At 45.1% G+C, this 16784-nt stretch overlaps 1 non-coding gene across 1 annotated transcript; it reads left to right on the top strand.

Moving 5' to 3' along the window:
• Positions 1-11361: 11361 nt before the first annotated feature.
• Positions 11362-11436, top strand: Trnal-caa. Its single transcript has one exon. It is a non-coding gene; the product is annotated as a tRNA-Leu (tRNA).
• Positions 11437-16784: the final 5348 nt, after the last annotated feature.

Here is a 16784-nt window from a genome sequence, read left to right as displayed (position 1 = left end):
GTCACATCAATGTGATTGGACTGCGTAAGATGTAATAGAATACCGTCGACTGTCTGGCAGCTATGCAGCACGCCTCGAAGAAGAATGTCCGCCTTAGGCACGACCACGACCACGTGAAGTGCAGGGTTGCGGCAGCTTCGGTGGGAGTGTGGAGTGAGAGAACAGACTGTGCGATCTACGAATACGGTGCGCCGCGTCAAATGTTTTAATAAGGCGGAGTCAGCAAACACGACAGGTAGCAGCAGTTTAATGGCAACAGCTTGCATGCGTCTGCCGCTGCGCGTTTGCTTAGGGCGGCTAGCAGACACGGCGGTGGCAGGCTGCTGTGTGCATTTGCGGTACGCCGAGGCAGTAAAGACGGTGCAGTGTGCGGCGTGGCGTCGCCCTGCCTCGCAGACAGCCGTCTACGTGGCTTGCAGTACCCACGACCCGGTCCTGTGTTCGCGACCCCGTTCTGACTGCAACCCAGCGGCCTTTAGTCGGCGCCATACAGTAGCGGTTAGGACTGTGCGACCGGCCGCCGAGTTCGTACCGTGTGTATTTGGCGCTGGTGAGGCACACACACGTTACGAAGTATTCTTTACTCGTTACTTTCGTTACTGATCGTCGTTATAGATGTAACCATTTCACATAAATATTGTTTTGCTAATCCAGCATGTTTTGAGTTTAGCCGTGCGAGTTTGGAGGACGAGGAAAACAGTGTAGTCATGACGTAATGCGGAAACGGAGTGATTTATGTGACATATAGAAAGGATCACAGTACTTGCAACCCAAATCAGCCACTCAGTTTGAAGAAGCCCAGATTATTCTACCAGTATTGTACCAGTAAGTGTACCCACATGAATATACAGGGTGGTCCATTGATCGCGACACTTATCTAGCTTGAAGGCGGAAACCAGATGGCGCTATGGTAGGTCCGCTAGATGGCGCGGCCATAGGTCAATCGGATATCAACAGCGTTTTTTATAAATAGGAACCCCCATTTTTTTTACATATTCGTATAGTACGTAAAGAAATATGAATGTTTTACTTGGATCACTTTTTTCTCTTTGTGACAGATAAGGCGCTGTAATAGTCACAAACATATGGCTCACAATTTTAGACCAACAGTTGGTAACAGGTAGGTTTTTTAAACTAAAATATAGAACGTACGTACATTTGAACATTTTATTTCGGTTGTTCCGATGTGATACATGTACCTTTGTGAACTTATCAATTCTGAGAACGCATGCTGTTACAGCGTGATTACCTGTAAATACCACATTAATGTAATAAATGCTGAAAATGATGTCCGTCAACCTCAATGCATTTGGCAATACGAGTAACGACATTCGTCTCAACAGCGAGTAGTTCCCCTTCCGCTATGTTCGCACATGCATTGACAATGCGCTGACGCATGTTGTCAGGCGTTGTCGGTGGATCATCATAGCAAATATCCTTCTACTTTCCCCACAGAAAGAAATCCGGTGAACGTGCGGGCCATGTTATGGTTCTTCGACGACCACTCCACCTGCCATGAAATATGCTATTCAATACCGCTTCAACCGCACGCGAGCTATGTGCCGGACATCCACCATGTTGGAAGTACGTCGCCATTCTGTCATGCAGTGAAACATCATGTAGTAACATCGGTAGAACATTACGTAGGAAATCTGTATACATTGCACCATTTAGATTGCCATCGATAAAATGGGGGCCAATTATCCTCCCTCCCATAATGCAGCACCATACATTAATCCGCCAAGGTCGCTGATGTTCCTCTTGCCGCAGCAATCGTGGATTTTCCGTTGCCCAGTAGTGCATATTATGCCGGTTTACGTTACCGCTGTTGGTGAATGACGCTTCGTCGCTAAATAGAACGTGTGCAAAAAATCTGTCATCGTCCCGTAATTTCTCTTGTGCCCAGTGGCAGAACTGTGCACGGCTTTCAAAGTCGTCGCCATGCAATTGCTGGTGCATAGAAATATGGTACAGGTGCAATCGATGTTGATGTAGCATTCTCAATAACGACGTTTTTGAGATTCACGATTCTCGCGCAATTTGTCTGCTACTGATGTGCGGATTAGCCGCTACAGCAGCTAAAACACCTACTTGGGCATCATCATTTGTTGCAGGTCGTGGCTGACGTTTCACATGTGGCTGAACACTACCTGTTTCCTTAAATAACGTAACTATCCGGGGAACGGTCCGGACACTTGGATGGTCTCGTCCAGGATACCGAGCAGCATAAATAGCACATGCCCGTTGGGCATTTTGATCACAATAGCCATACATCAACAAGATATCGACCTTTTCCGCAATTGGTAAACGGTCCATTTTAACACGGGTAATGTATCACGAAGCAAATACCGTCCGCACTAGCAGAATGTTACGTGGTACCACGTACTTATACGTTTGTGACTATTACAGCGCCAGCTATCACAAAGCGAAAAAAGTGGTCCAACTAAAACATTCATTTTTCTTTACGTACTACACGAATATGTAATAAGAAATGGGGGTTCCTATTTTTTAAAAAATGCAGTTGATATCCGTTTGACCTACGGCAGCGCCACCTAGTGGGCCAACCATAGCTCCATCTGGTTTCCCCCTTCAAGCTAGACAACTGGACCACCCTAGCAGAAAGTGCGCCGCTGACGTCAGAGTGAACACAACCAGCGGCCAGTAGCCCGCAGTTCCCATAACGTACGTATTTTGTTGTAATTGCGTTTATGAGCGAAAACAAGGTTGTTTACGGCAGTGAGAATTTTTATTAGTAACTGGCGATTGAGTTCAGACTTACGCCGTAAGTATCAGTATATCGACGAATTTTTTATAGTAAGTTTTTAAGTGAAAATCAATGGTTTGTCGCGCGATCGCCAGTTGTACTAACGACAGCAGACAACTAATTATATTATGAATTAAGCTTCACATATTCCCTAAAAATAATGGGCCGAAACGAAAATCGATAAATGCTTGTAAGCCTGCAGATTCCAGTTGAAAATTCTCATGTTTGCTCAATACATTTCACTGATTCGGATTATGAAACGGATTTGAAAAATGAACTGTTGAAGATTCCTTGGGAACGCTAGTTGAAGACTGATTTTGAACCAACCCCTAATTTACCATCCTCCTGTACTGATTTAGGTTCAAATGGCTCTGAGCTCTATGGGACTTAATTTTTGAGGTCATCAGTCCCCTAGAACTTAAATCTACTTAAATCTAACTAACCTAAGGACATCACACACATCCATGCTCGAGGAGGATTCGAACCTGCGACAGTAGCGGTTGCGCGGTTCCAGACTGTAGCGCCTAGAACCGCTCGGCCACCCTGGCCGGCTGCTGATTTAGGGCGTTGTAACGAGCCTAATAATGTGAGAAATATAAAGGACGAAAACGAAGCTATCGCAAAGAAGATGTTTTACAGGCAAATATATTACCAACGAATGAAGAAATTATTAGTGGAGAAAACCGTGAAAGCAAACACTGTTTTAAATGCGACAATGCGTGCTTACGCCAGCAATTACAAGTAATGCAAATAGAAATACAAGAGCTTAGGCAAAAGAACGCAGATTTACAGGATCGCCTCTCTCGATGTAGGGCTGAATTCCATGAAACTGAAACATGTTAAAAAAGTGATCGGAGGCTCATTTAGTGACTGTCAACAAAAAGTGGTTATGGAACGACGATCTGCTAACTGGTCATCTGAATTTTTGCAAAGGCTGCAACTTTACGTTGCATTATAAAGCGTTAACTTTTGTCTGAGACGTACTGAAATATTCTCTTTGAACCGTAAAATTACTACTGGTTCACCAAAGGTTTTAATCTCAATCAATACACAAAATGTAGAGTGGAAGTAGGTGCCAAGCAATAACTGGTGAAATTACACACAATTTTGAGTAATACTATTTATTCAAATTTGGTGCAAGACTTAACGATATTTAAAAAAAACAACAATAATTTAACAAATAGGTCACAATTTACGATAGGAAAGGACTTTTAAATTAAAAAATTATTATAAAAAATTTCACGCCAGTAAAAGGCAAGTACAGGCAAGCAACTTAACGTATAGAACGCGACGCTGTATAATATTTCAAACTCAGCTAAATTACAGGTCAATTTCACTCCATTCATTAAATGGCGCAGAATCTAACTTGTCTGCAACATATAAAGACAATCCTGTTTACAAAAGTTCTCAAAATAGAAAATCCAAAACGCACGAGTCATGCGCACGGAGGAGGGAGAATCACAGTTAATAACGTTAACATTTCCAAAACATATAAAAAAACAATTTTTACAAATTTCTACCAATTAAGTTACGGCAAACACACACACTCGCCAGGTAGGACTTGCGAACTTTTACAACATTCTCCTTTCAAGGCAACAATTTCTACCCGCAATGAAATGGCGAACTTTTTCATGGCAAGTAAACACACTAATAACCAACTACCTGTATAAAACACATAAGCACGTTGAGTAAAAGCCTTAAAAGGTATTGAATTGGAAAAAAACTCACAACAGTTGTTACTGACTAGAAACAATATAAAAAATCCACTACGGCGTACATTAACAACCTTGCTTGATTATAGCCAAATGTAAATAAACACCAATTTACGTAAGTTACAGCTTCCAGATGAGCAGGAATTCGTTATGCAATTGACTAGTTCTTACCACGAGGCAAAAGGCATTTTTCTTCTTTCTTAAGAGTACCTTTTACTCGCGAGTCTAGCAGTACTAGTCACGGCAGGCGAGAGAATGTATCAGGTCTTAGTTCCTTGCATTTTAAACAGTACAGTCATTGGTGCCTTAGACTTTCACAGACATGGCAGAGGCTAACAGCCGAATAAATCCGTAGGTAAGCTGGGAGGGAAAAGAAGCAATCCGAACCACAGATTTGCTCTGACTCACCCCCCCCCCCCTTTCGTCCTCAAAAGGGGACAAGCGGACCACCCTTTCTAATATTACCACCTTCCTGCGGGTTGGCAGACGAGAATGAATGGCGGGAAACCCCCAAAAAGTACGGCTGGTATAATTAACAACAATAAGTAAATTGAATTCAATTTAACTTCATAAAATCTGTTAACAATCAATACTCAACTTCTGGTGCGTTACGATTCCTAGGACTGAACCATCGCAGCACCTCCAAATGCTCTGCCGAGCCGCCCGCTGCCAGCCGATTTTCAGAACCTCCTAGCCGGTCGACAGCATACGGCCCAACTGCAAATTAGACCGCTCGCTGACCCACGCTCAGGAAGATTCCTTTCGCGACGAGCAGTTAACGCCCCATACCACGGGGCCGCTTCTCCCGTCGCTTACGCTGATGCCGCGGTCTGCGTGCTGTCCTCCTAGCACCGGCAGAGAAGTCGCTTCTTAATGTCCCGACTGCCAACTCTCCACGAAAGCCCATACAGCCTCTCCTTAAACCCACGCAAACAGCCCGCTTTTCCCCTTTCCCGCTAGAGGGAGACACCGAAGCCTTCAATTGCGACAAAGGCGCCACCGCCAGAAAACGGAGGGCGACTGCTTCACGCACCATACATTAACCCGCCAAGGTCGCTGATGTTCCACTTGTCGCAGCCATCGTGGATTTTCCGTTGCCCAGTAGTGCATATTAAGACGGTTTACGTTACCGTTGTTGGTGAATGACGCTTCATCGCTAAATAGAACGCGTGCAAAAAATCTGTCACCGTCCCATAATTTCTCTTGTGCTCAGGGGCAATCGATGTTGATGTATCATTCTCATCACCCCGCTTTTGAGATTCCCGATTCTCGCGCAGTTTGTCTGCTACTGATGTGAGGATTTTTCTCGACAGCAGCTAAAACACCTACTTGGGCATGATCATTTGTTGCAGGTCGTGGTTGACGTTTCACATGTGGCTGACACACTTCCTGTTTCCTTAAATAACGTAACTATCCAGCGAACGGTCCGGACACTTGGATGATGTCGTCCAGGATACCGAGCAGCATAGATAGCACACGCGCGTTGGGCATGTTGCCATACATGAATACGATATCGACCTTTTCCGCAATTGGTAAACGGTCCGTTTTAACACGAGTAATGTATCAGGAAGCAAATACCGTCGGCATGTTACATGATAGCATGTACTTATACGTTTGTGACTATTACAGCGCCATCTATCACAAAGCGAAAAAAGTGGTCCAACTAAAACATTCATATTACTTCACGTACTACACGAATATGTAATAAAAAATGGGGGTTCCTATTTTTAAAAATGCAGTTGATATTCGTTTGATCTATTGCAGCGCCACCTAGCGGCCCAACCATAGCGCCATCTGGTTTCCCCCTTCAAGCTAGACGAGTTTCGTTCTTTGTAGTTTTTTCGTTTGATGCTTATTTCGTGAGATATTTGGCCCGGTCACGATCAATGGACCACCCTGTACGCAGATGTCAGCATTTGAGAGAAAATGTGTAAACGGACTCAATGAATCCCTTGGGAGTAATAGGCAAATCGCTCGACATTAGAATAGGAGCGATGCCACTATTCGATGTCAGGAAAGGACCAAACACAGTCTCTAGCAGGAAGTGTCCTACGTAGACAGACGACAGAACGAGAGGACCCAGCAATCGTCAGAGAGGCACCCAGAGCCCCAGATCATCATTTCATCGATCCGGCGTACAACTGGTGCTTCAGTGACTACAAGGGCCACTAACATGCGGCTCACAGAAAGAGGGCTGAGCTCACGGCGCCCCTTGCGCCGACTACCATTGACCGCTGTACACCGACAAGACTACTTGTAGAGCTGTCGGGCACATTTGACCTCGAATCTCATTGACTGGAGTAAAATTGTCTTCAATGATGGGCCCCGCTTCGAACTGAGTCCTGATGACCAGCGAAGACGTGTCTGCCGCCCGCCATTCGGCCCAACAACCAAGAGTGATGGTCTGGGATGGCACGTCATTTCATAGCAGGATCCCTTTGGTTGTCATCCGCGGCACTCATACAACGCAGTGGTACGTCGAAGATATTCTGCGCCCAATTTAGTTGCCCTTCATGGCAAGCCACCCTGGACTTATATTTCAGCAAGATAATGCCCGCCTGCAAACAGCCAGAGATTCTACTCCTTGTCTTCGTGCTTGCCGAACCCTACCTGGGCCAGGAAGATCTGCCCTCCAACCAACTCGGGATTTTGACGACCTAACGCACCAACTGGACATAACTTTGCACAACATTCCTCAGAAGGAGTTGTATCAATCAGTGACAATCCGAATACTGCTCGCATAATGGCCAGAGGTGTATCAACGCTTTATTCACTTGCTCAATTTGTGTAGCTTTTTATCTTGAATAAACCACCCAATTTATCTGAAATTGTAATCGTATGTTCGTTTGTATGTGTACAACATCGCATCTACAAGTTTTAGTCTCAACCGGACAATTCTTTCGTGATGCGTAGTTGATTTTTTTTTCATTATTATTATTAGCGTGCATTTTACTTGTGTAGCCCCAGACTTGACGCAGTGCACTGAGGTGGTGCACTGCTAAAACACTGGCCTCGCAATGTAGAGAGTGTCTGTTCCCCCTAACCGTCCAGACTTAGGTTTTCGTGCTTTCCCTAAACTGCAGAAGGCAAATGCCGGGATGGTTTCTTTCAAAACATGTTGTATTCATCAAATGCACTGGGCATTAAGGATCTAATTGTGGCAGGAAGAGAGCCACCTACCACTAAAGTAGTTGCTGTTATGAGGCTACTTGCTTACACGAAGCAGCTTTACAGCCTCATCACTGGATCGAAGATGGTTAGGCAACTCGGATTATCAACAATGTACAATAATTTATCAACAGAATTTTTACAGTACTCAAATGGAGTAAGAAGATTGTGCATGGCAGTAGAGTGCAGTGTTCAGTTAGATTGATCTGTCTTTGACGTAGTCCTTTTCCCGTGAACGATGACCAACATTACTTGTAGAATGTCCAGTTTGGTTTTCCTTGGCGGCGACTGTAGATGAGTCCCGGACACGTGGATGGATGCTGTCCTGACATCGTCTGACGATGTCTGACAACTATCAACCTGTTGAGTGGAGCCATGTGCCTGATTATCTCCACATTTGGTGGACTGGATGTCCACTTGGGATCAGGCAGACGTGTAACACAGTCATTGTCGTGTGCGCCCTCTCTGCACTCTAACCTTCAGTACGAGTACATTGGGCCTGAACCGTAGGAAGCTTGAGGCTCTTATATGTAGGCGGTGTCTGATACCTCCTGGGAGACACAGCAAAAGGACGTGGCGGACTTGTTTCTTCAGTGCTCAGCCTGTAGTGATAACGTTTTCGACGGGATGCTAGCATTTAATCTCCCTTACTTTCTTACTTCGTTAAAACAGTTTACACTAGACGCTTATTGTGATCTGTACTCACATTCGTTACATATCTTGTATAAAACACTCTTTCTCTCGCCTAATATGAGTAAAAGCTCGAGCTTTCGAAGAATCCTCCTCCTTCCTTGTCAGGTGAATGTGATTGTCAGTTACTCCTGACGAAGACAATGGAGGATTTCGCCGGAAGCTTCCGGCGAAATCTCGAGGTTTTCCCCAGACCTGACGCGGAAAAGACTCCGAGAATGTTTTATACAAGACTGACGTCGCAAGAAACTTTGCTGTCAGTGGTATGGCCCCAACAGAACCCTTCATGCCCTTCTGTCCCTAACAGAGAGCTTACATTGTGTTCTACTGTTATGTATAATAGACGAAGTTCTCCCATGAATTCTGTACGGTATCTTGAAGCTAGGTACAGCACCTCTTGACAGTTGTGTGATGTACAGAGCCAGGATGGGGAAGGTGTAGGCACATTTATTTGGTCCAAGCCTTGTTGACACAAATTTATTATTTAACAATAATCGGTTACACATCCAAGTTAATACAATTAACAGTTTAAAAGGAAATTTTAGCAATAAAATTTTTTTAAACATTCTCTAGAAGAACTTGCAGCCACACTCTGAAACATTACAAAAAAAATGGCTCTGAGCACTATGGGACTTAACATCTGTGGTCATCAGTCCCCTAGAACTTAGAACTACTTAAACCTAACTAACCTAAGGACACCACACACATCCATGCCCGAGGCAGGATTCGAACCTGCGACCGTAGTAGTCGCGCGGTTCCGGACTGAGCGCCTGAACCGCTAGACCGGAACATTACACAAAGGTACTGTTAGTAAAGAGTGCAACATGTACAAATATTAACAATTACACCAGAAAAATATTGAACTTGTAATTTGTACTACATGTAAATCAAACCTTAAAAAATCCAATTTGGCAAGACTGCAAGAAATTCCCTATTGCCTACTTAACAAATGTGGCAATGGTTATCAGTTTTTTTTTTATTTTTTATTTTTACCTCCTGATTTCACTGAAGCTTACGTAAACCCTACACAAATGTCACTTATTTTTCTCTCATGTGACATCAGTTCACCTTTCGTTACAAATACACAAAATTTCTAAATTATTTTATATCAGTTAAGTAAGCTACAAGACAGAAATAACATTAACGACTGGTGACATGAGTAAACATTGTCAAGTTTTCAATTTCACGACGGTTGTGTTATCTAGCACTTTTCATTTAAATTCTCCCCCCACGTGTTCCAAAATCAATTCAGTCAGTCTCGAGAAGAAACACAACTTAATACACAGATATGGCAATATCAAGAAATAGATGGGTTTATTCCAAGCAATATTAGTAGAATTAAGAAATTTGCAATTTAAACGCACCAGTTTTAACAAAGTCTAATGTAATAATAATTTGGACAGAACGTTCATAAAACGATCGATGATACTGGATACCGTGCCATACACTATGAAACAAATTAAGAATTATTCACAGTAGACACCTAGCACATGATGATATTCTCTGAAGTATTTCAAATCACAAAATGTTGGCTACAAGTATCAACCACACAATAAAGTAATGATCATTAAATATAATAAAAGTATATGAAAATTTCGGCCTTGGCCAGGTGACGAGAACCACACCAATGCAGTTTCCTGTTACACTCGAGTGCTAGGCCCAACAAACAACAACTGGTCACGGAGAACCACGCTAAGCAAGCGAGCATTCAGTCCTCCCCACATGCTCGCAAACAGCCACACTCATCGCAGTCCTTAATCGGCAGGCACCAGTTGACTCCCCGCCGCTTCCGTCCTGTCGCCATATCCCGACCGAGCCGTCCTCCCCAAAACTGTTGCCTCGCGCACCAGCGCCAGCAGCGCTCAGCGACCACGCCCCCTATCGCTGCGGCGAAAACGAGTGAAATAATCTCGCGGGTACATCAAATGAGCTGAGCCGTGACACGGCTCAACCCGCAAAGCTTTTTTGATGTTATTCTGAACGCGCTATCTAACAGGGAACCCGCAATATGCCCTCTTTACTTGCCTGTAAGAGCCAATATGACGGTACATGAACGTGGCAACACAAAGAGCCCAGCCTGAGGGGAAGTTTAGTACAGTGGAGATGTTTTAATACGACAGAAAAACGAAGTGCAGCGCACTGTGTGACAGACAACTAGCTTCGGAAATGAAGTGCTTATTCGTCTACAGAGGTTTTTGTCTAAATGCCAATATTTTTAGCGTGAAAGGATAAACAGTCGGTAGAATAAAAAGTCGATAGCCAGGCTGTTTAGGACTGCACTTAGATTCTCTCGTTAACCTACGTAATAATTTGCTTAATGCTGCGTTGGACACTAAAGAAATTTCCCTCCATAACTTGCCTGATTGATAGCAGAATCTGGAATCTTAATTTTGCTTCTTGCGCCGCCGTATCCGTAGCAAAACCTTCTTTGACTTAATACGGTTCCCGCCCGCTGTTTCGCGTCCACTGCGGCGTGTCGGTGCGTGTGTGGCTGCTCTGCCGCCTACCGCAGCCTCTAGCGCGATGTGGGGCGCACCCAGGAGCGGCCGTAAGAACGGCTCTGACGTGTTTACAGCAGCGCCTATTGCCACAAACCATCGCCTTATCTGCTTTAACCTCGAGTCTGCGCATCCCTTGCGCCTCGTGCCATATTTCACTTTGCGGCAACTCCAGTCTGCATTATGCTAACATGCTTCATTTAATTCTGCTCATTTTGTTCGAACATTTGCGACGCGCCTAACTAAACAGTCTGCAGCCTGCCACAGTTTCGCTAGTATTTTTACTTCACCTCTGATTGCACAGTTTTCTAGCGGAGAGAGGAATTGTAGTGAAATGCACAATGAGATCAGCGGAGTGTGCGCTGATATGAAACTTCCTGGCAGATTAAAACTGTGTGCCAGACCGAGACTCGAACTCGGGACCTTTACCTTTCGCGGGCAAGTGCTCTACTAACTGAGCTACCCAAGCACGACTCACGCCCCGTCCTCACTGGCAGAAGTAAAGCTGTGAGGACGGGTCGTGAGTCGTGCTTGGGTAGCTCAGTTGGTAGAGCACTTGCCCGCAAAAGGCAAAGGTCCCGAGTTCGAGTCTCGGTCCGACACACAGTTTTAATCTGTAGTGAAATGGTTTCGGTCATACCTCACGTCTCGGCAGCAATGCGTCGTCTCCGGCTGCATACAGTCACAATGGAGACAGGTAGCATGAGGCGCTCCCCAGGGTTCGGCATCTGGTCCTATACTCCTTTCATTTTACGCATGAGTTTTGTTGGTTGGTTTTGGGGAACGATCCGAACAACGGGGTCATCGGCCCATCGGCTTAGGGACGGATGGGGAAAGAAGTCGGCCACACCCTTGCAAATGAACTATCCCAGCATTTGCCTGAAGCGATTTAGGAAAATCACGGAAAACCTAAATCAGGGTGGGCTGACGCGGGTTTGAACCGTCGTCCTCCCGAATGCGAGTCCAGTGTGCTAACCACTGCACCACCTCGCTTAGTATCAGTTTTGTCCAATTAGTAAAACTGGTATGGAACAACTGAAAACTTTAGGGATACGTAGGCAAATGATATACAGTGAATGTTCCTAACATGACCCACAGGCTAAACAGGGGGCTATACAAAGCGTACTTCTCAGCTGGTATAACCGACCGAAGAGTGGCAGTTCAGGAGGCGGTTTTTCCTGTTTGTTCAAGATATTATGATATTGGTATCCTCACTTAAGGTCCTTTCAAATGGTGGTGATAAACAGAAGATTGCGTAGTGGGAGTCAGCGTCAAATAATAACGAACAAGGTCATAAAACATCCGTCACCATCAATGTCGCGTCTAATGCTGGTAAACATCTAGCACTGTGTGTAGTGGCATTGCAAAGTTTGAAGCGGAGCGTTTGAAACCAGATGCGCCGTGCGCATCGTCATCATGAGAAACATGGTCAATGTTAATCACAGGAGCGATATCTGGGGCATTCACCCTTCCACTGATTTGCAGCGTGACCTCCCTTAGACACGGGTACCTCACCAGCTCATGGTTTAGCACATCAGTTAAAATGATGGTGGGACTTTTGGTCTGAAATACAGAAAGGTTTCTTAAAAAAAATCTATCTTTCAGACGGTTGACGGACATTAAATATGCACTGTTGGCCATAATATTTGCGGTACCATGCATGATAAAAAAGAACGAAATTTTACTTATCTTGCGTATACTGCACTAGCGAACCCAATAGTGTTTCACAATTGCTGAATATGTATATGACTTGGAATACTGCTTCTGCCCAGTCCCTCTGTCCATCTAATTCCCCCTCTCTGTATCCATCTCTCCCTCGTCCCTCTCGCTGTTGATCATCTCCTCCGTCCTCTCTCTGTCCATCTCCTCCTCCCCCCCCCCTCTATCTCACTGTTTCCTGTCCCCCCACCCCCACATCCACCCTCTGTCGATCTCCTCTTCGACCCTCGACCGTTATTGCAAACGGAACTTCGATTCGGAGTTGAGGTCGCTCAAAATTAATGGGAAAACTGATTGGTATCAGTAGTATACGGGGTATGAGAGAGACGTCTGCACTTCCTGGATCAATAAGGATAGTATCTTCAATTACAGTATACAGGTAGGATTGCAACGTTTCGGACTATTCAGATTCTGTAGCAGTTTTCTAATCGTGAGGCAATAAGTCGTAAATAATGTCTTCCTACTGTGAGAAACCATTTGTCTAATGCTTTAAATGCTCTGCTATCGCAGCTATAACTGACGAAGTTAACGAACCTACAGATTTTCACAACACAGTACAGCATTTTCTATCTCGCAGTCGGTTTAAACAGAAAAACTGCATATTGTTTTTTTTAAATATATAAAGCATATGTCCGTCTGAATTTTTAACAGTGTATCGTGTAAAAATTTGAAGTAAACCGGTCAAGAACTCTTCGTGATTTTTGAGAGTAACGTTAAACTACGACCTGTGTTTATATCCTCCTGTGTCCTTTGTGATACCGCAGGTTTTTATTTTTTATTTCGTCGTGCATTGACTCTAGCGAGTTGGGCTGCTGGTATCGTATGCTACAGGTTACGCGCTTGCCGTATATCACTTGTTTTCTCATGGTATCATCTATGTTACCCCGGACTCTTTTACTAAAATAACGTTTGTCAGCCATATCTTACGCATAAATATCACGCCTTTGACACTAAAATTTTAAGAGGCTTGTAGGGAAGTATGCAGTGGGAGGCAGAATTTTAAAAAAATATGGACATTAAGAATACATATCATTCTGTGGTGTTTGCATAGCTGCTGCATGGCTAGAATACAGACAGGATGCTATCCTAAATAAATGGGGAAGAAAGGATACAATGCAGTATTACGCATTTAATCTTGATATTGCTCAAAATATGGTATACTACAAGAGGCCTGCCGAACGAAATGGAAGCAGCTCAGAAGAGGATGTCGGATAGGCAGAGACCAAACATCTGAGAGTACCCCAGGCAATGCCACCACTTCAGTTTAGGTCATCAAACGCTTTACACTCACCAGAGAAGATTAGAAAATCTCAGCGGAAGTGCATATCCAGATGTTGGTTCACAGGATGTTGCACAGAATCCGAGGTGTTTTTAAGCATCACAAGGGAACGCAACTGTTTCTTGAAGTTTTATAATAGGTAACCAAAAAACTACATTACTTGAAGCTGAAGCTTAAAAATGCAAAGTAAGAACATAATGTGATTTTTCCATTCATGTAACAGATGAGTCAGCAGGTATCAAATATGATACCACCTGTAAAATTTTATTTAAAAAAATTAAAAATAACAAAACATTTGATGCTAATTTATGTTAATTTATGCATGTACTACTCCAGAATAGACTTTCATTAAAATAAAACAACGGAAAATCGAGGGTGGAATGTAACAATATTCTGAGAACGAGAGATGCTGAGTCGTAGATAGGCACAACAAAAAGATTCTCACAATATAGCTTTCGGCCGTTTAATGCCTTCATCAACAACAGACACACATACGCACAGAATCACTCAAACGCAACTCGCTCACACGCCTGCAGTCTCAGGAAACTGTGGTTTCAGTTGCCTGAGATGCTGTTGTGTGTCTTGATAACCTGCCATTGTCACAGCAATAACCGATCTAACAACTGTCTTACATAGACCTTCCTGAGAAGCGACGTAATCTGCCTGTTTACATATCCCTATATTTGAATACGCATCCCTGTACCAGTTTCTTTGGCGCTTCAGTGTAGATACGGGAACGTCATTCCACCCTGCTCGACCGCTGTGCGAACGCTGATCACGTGCAGTGGGGGAGTGGTGGGGCGCAAACGCTTGCCCACGTATTTCCAGTGAAACGTCTGCAGAATGCGCTGGCCAGAGCCACAGTCATGTGCCGTGTGGATTGAGGTAGATAAGGGCAACATGGAAAACGTGTGGTATTGCGTCACGGTGACGTCGAAGAGAGATGAGACCCAACGGTGTTAACGAGCTGGAAACGTCCAGAGAACCATCTGTGGGAACCACAGATGACCGTGTTGTGCAACGAGTGGTAGCACGTGAGTACCATCACGACAGATGTCGGACTCGCATGAAGATGGCGAATGCAGTCGGGCCACGTCTGCTCTCCTCGGAGTCTCGGTGAGTGGTCACGTTTTCGTGATACCGTACAAGCCCTGCGTCCAGGCTCCTCGCTGAGCCCGCCCACGGTCGAGACACCCCTCTCTCTCTCTGCTGCCACGTCGAGGGAAGCCGCAATAATGGTCGCCATGGCGACTGTCAGACGTCTTCGCGCTTTCCGTGTGGATGCCCACCTGTCTTACAGCATCGTGCCCGTTTTCTTACTAAAGATGGTGACATTGCTGTACAATCCTACACTGCCGATTGAAAAGTGTGTGTGTCCTTCGAGGCGCCAGTACTTCGCGGCCACTGGGGTCTTGCACGGTGATGAGTATGCTCCTTCCCTGAACCCATCGATTCTGTGGTAGGAACGTTCGCGTAGTACAGGGAACAGGGCGACTAATATGACGTCACAAGTTCGTTGTGGGGCCCGTATTTTTCCTGGGCGCAGTACTGACATTTGTTGATGCAGAAAGTTACTACTGCAGAGGACTGGATAAGAAGCATTGCAGAATAGCACCAAATTCAAATTTTACACTTAACAACCTCCATTTAAGGAGAGAAAATAGAAGGCATTACATTTTGACTGACCACTGTACGTAATATAGATGCCGTTACTACTTCCTGCTTTGAGCAGTAGCGTTGAAATGCTAATCATTTACATTCTAGAAATTGTACTAGACTTGATCTCACTTTGATGTTTGTTGCATGTTGGCACCACGTTGATGCAGTTATAACGTCAAAAGGCGTTGTTGCCCTTCACTGTACAATGATCAACCAGAACATTATAACCACCTACTTAACAGCCGCTGTTGTCACCTTTGTCACAGAAAACAGCGGCGACGCATCGTGACATGGACGCAATGATGCCTTGGAAGGTCGCTGGAGGCAATTGGCACTACATCCGTGAACTCAAGTCACCTAGTCCCCAAAAATATTGGGGAGGGAGCTGATGTAGTCGACCTGGCGAATAGGGCACTTTGTTCATCTAACCACTCCATCACGCCGGCCGCACTGGCCGAGCAGTTCTAGGCGCTACAGTCTGGAACCGCGCGTCCGCTACGGTCGCAGGTTCGAATCCTGCTTCGGGCATGGATGTGTGTGATGTCCTTAGGTTAGTTAGGTTTAAGTAGTTCTAAGTTCCAGAGGACTTAAGACCTCAGATGTTGAGTCCCATAATGCTCAGAGCCATTTGAACCACCCTGGCCTTGTGACATGGAGTATTGTTGAAAAATGGCACTGAAATGAAGGGGTGTACGTTGTCTGCAACCAATGTACGATACTCCTTGGCCACTATCCTGCCTTGCACAAGCTCCACTGGACACATGGATGGCCACGTGAATGTTCGAAGAGCATCCCGCAGCCGCCGCCAGTTTGTCCCCATCCCGCAGTACAGGTGTCAAAGAGCTGTTCCCCTGGAAGACGACGGATTCGCGTTCTCCCATCGGCATGATGGACGCTCTACCACTGCGCCTACGTCCAGTGCCGATGGTCACGTGCACATTTCAGTCGTAGTTGCCGATGCCGTGGTGTAAACATTGGCACAAGCACGGATCGTCGTCTGTGGAGGCCGATCGTTAGGAGTGTTCGGTGCACCGTGTGCTCAGACACACTTGTACTCTGCTCAGTATTAAACTCGATGTTTCCGCCACAGTTCGCCGCCTGTCCTGTTTCACTAGTCTGTCCTGCCTACGACGTCCGACATCTGTGATGATGAGTGGTCGCCCGACCTCACGACTTTCTGGTTGTAATTTCACCTTGGTTTCGCTACGTGTTGAAGACACTCACCACAGCATTCTCGAACACACGACAGGTCGTGCAGTTTCCGAAATGCTCATGTCGACCCTCCGGGCCATAAC

Source organism: Schistocerca americana, chromosome 8 (genome assembly GCF_021461395.2).
Source record: "Schistocerca americana isolate TAMUIC-IGC-003095 chromosome 8, iqSchAmer2.1, whole genome shotgun sequence".
NCBI classification, from domain to species: Eukaryota; Metazoa; Arthropoda; class Insecta; order Orthoptera; family Acrididae; genus Schistocerca; species Schistocerca americana.
This window is presented reverse-complemented; position numbering and strand designations above follow the sequence as displayed.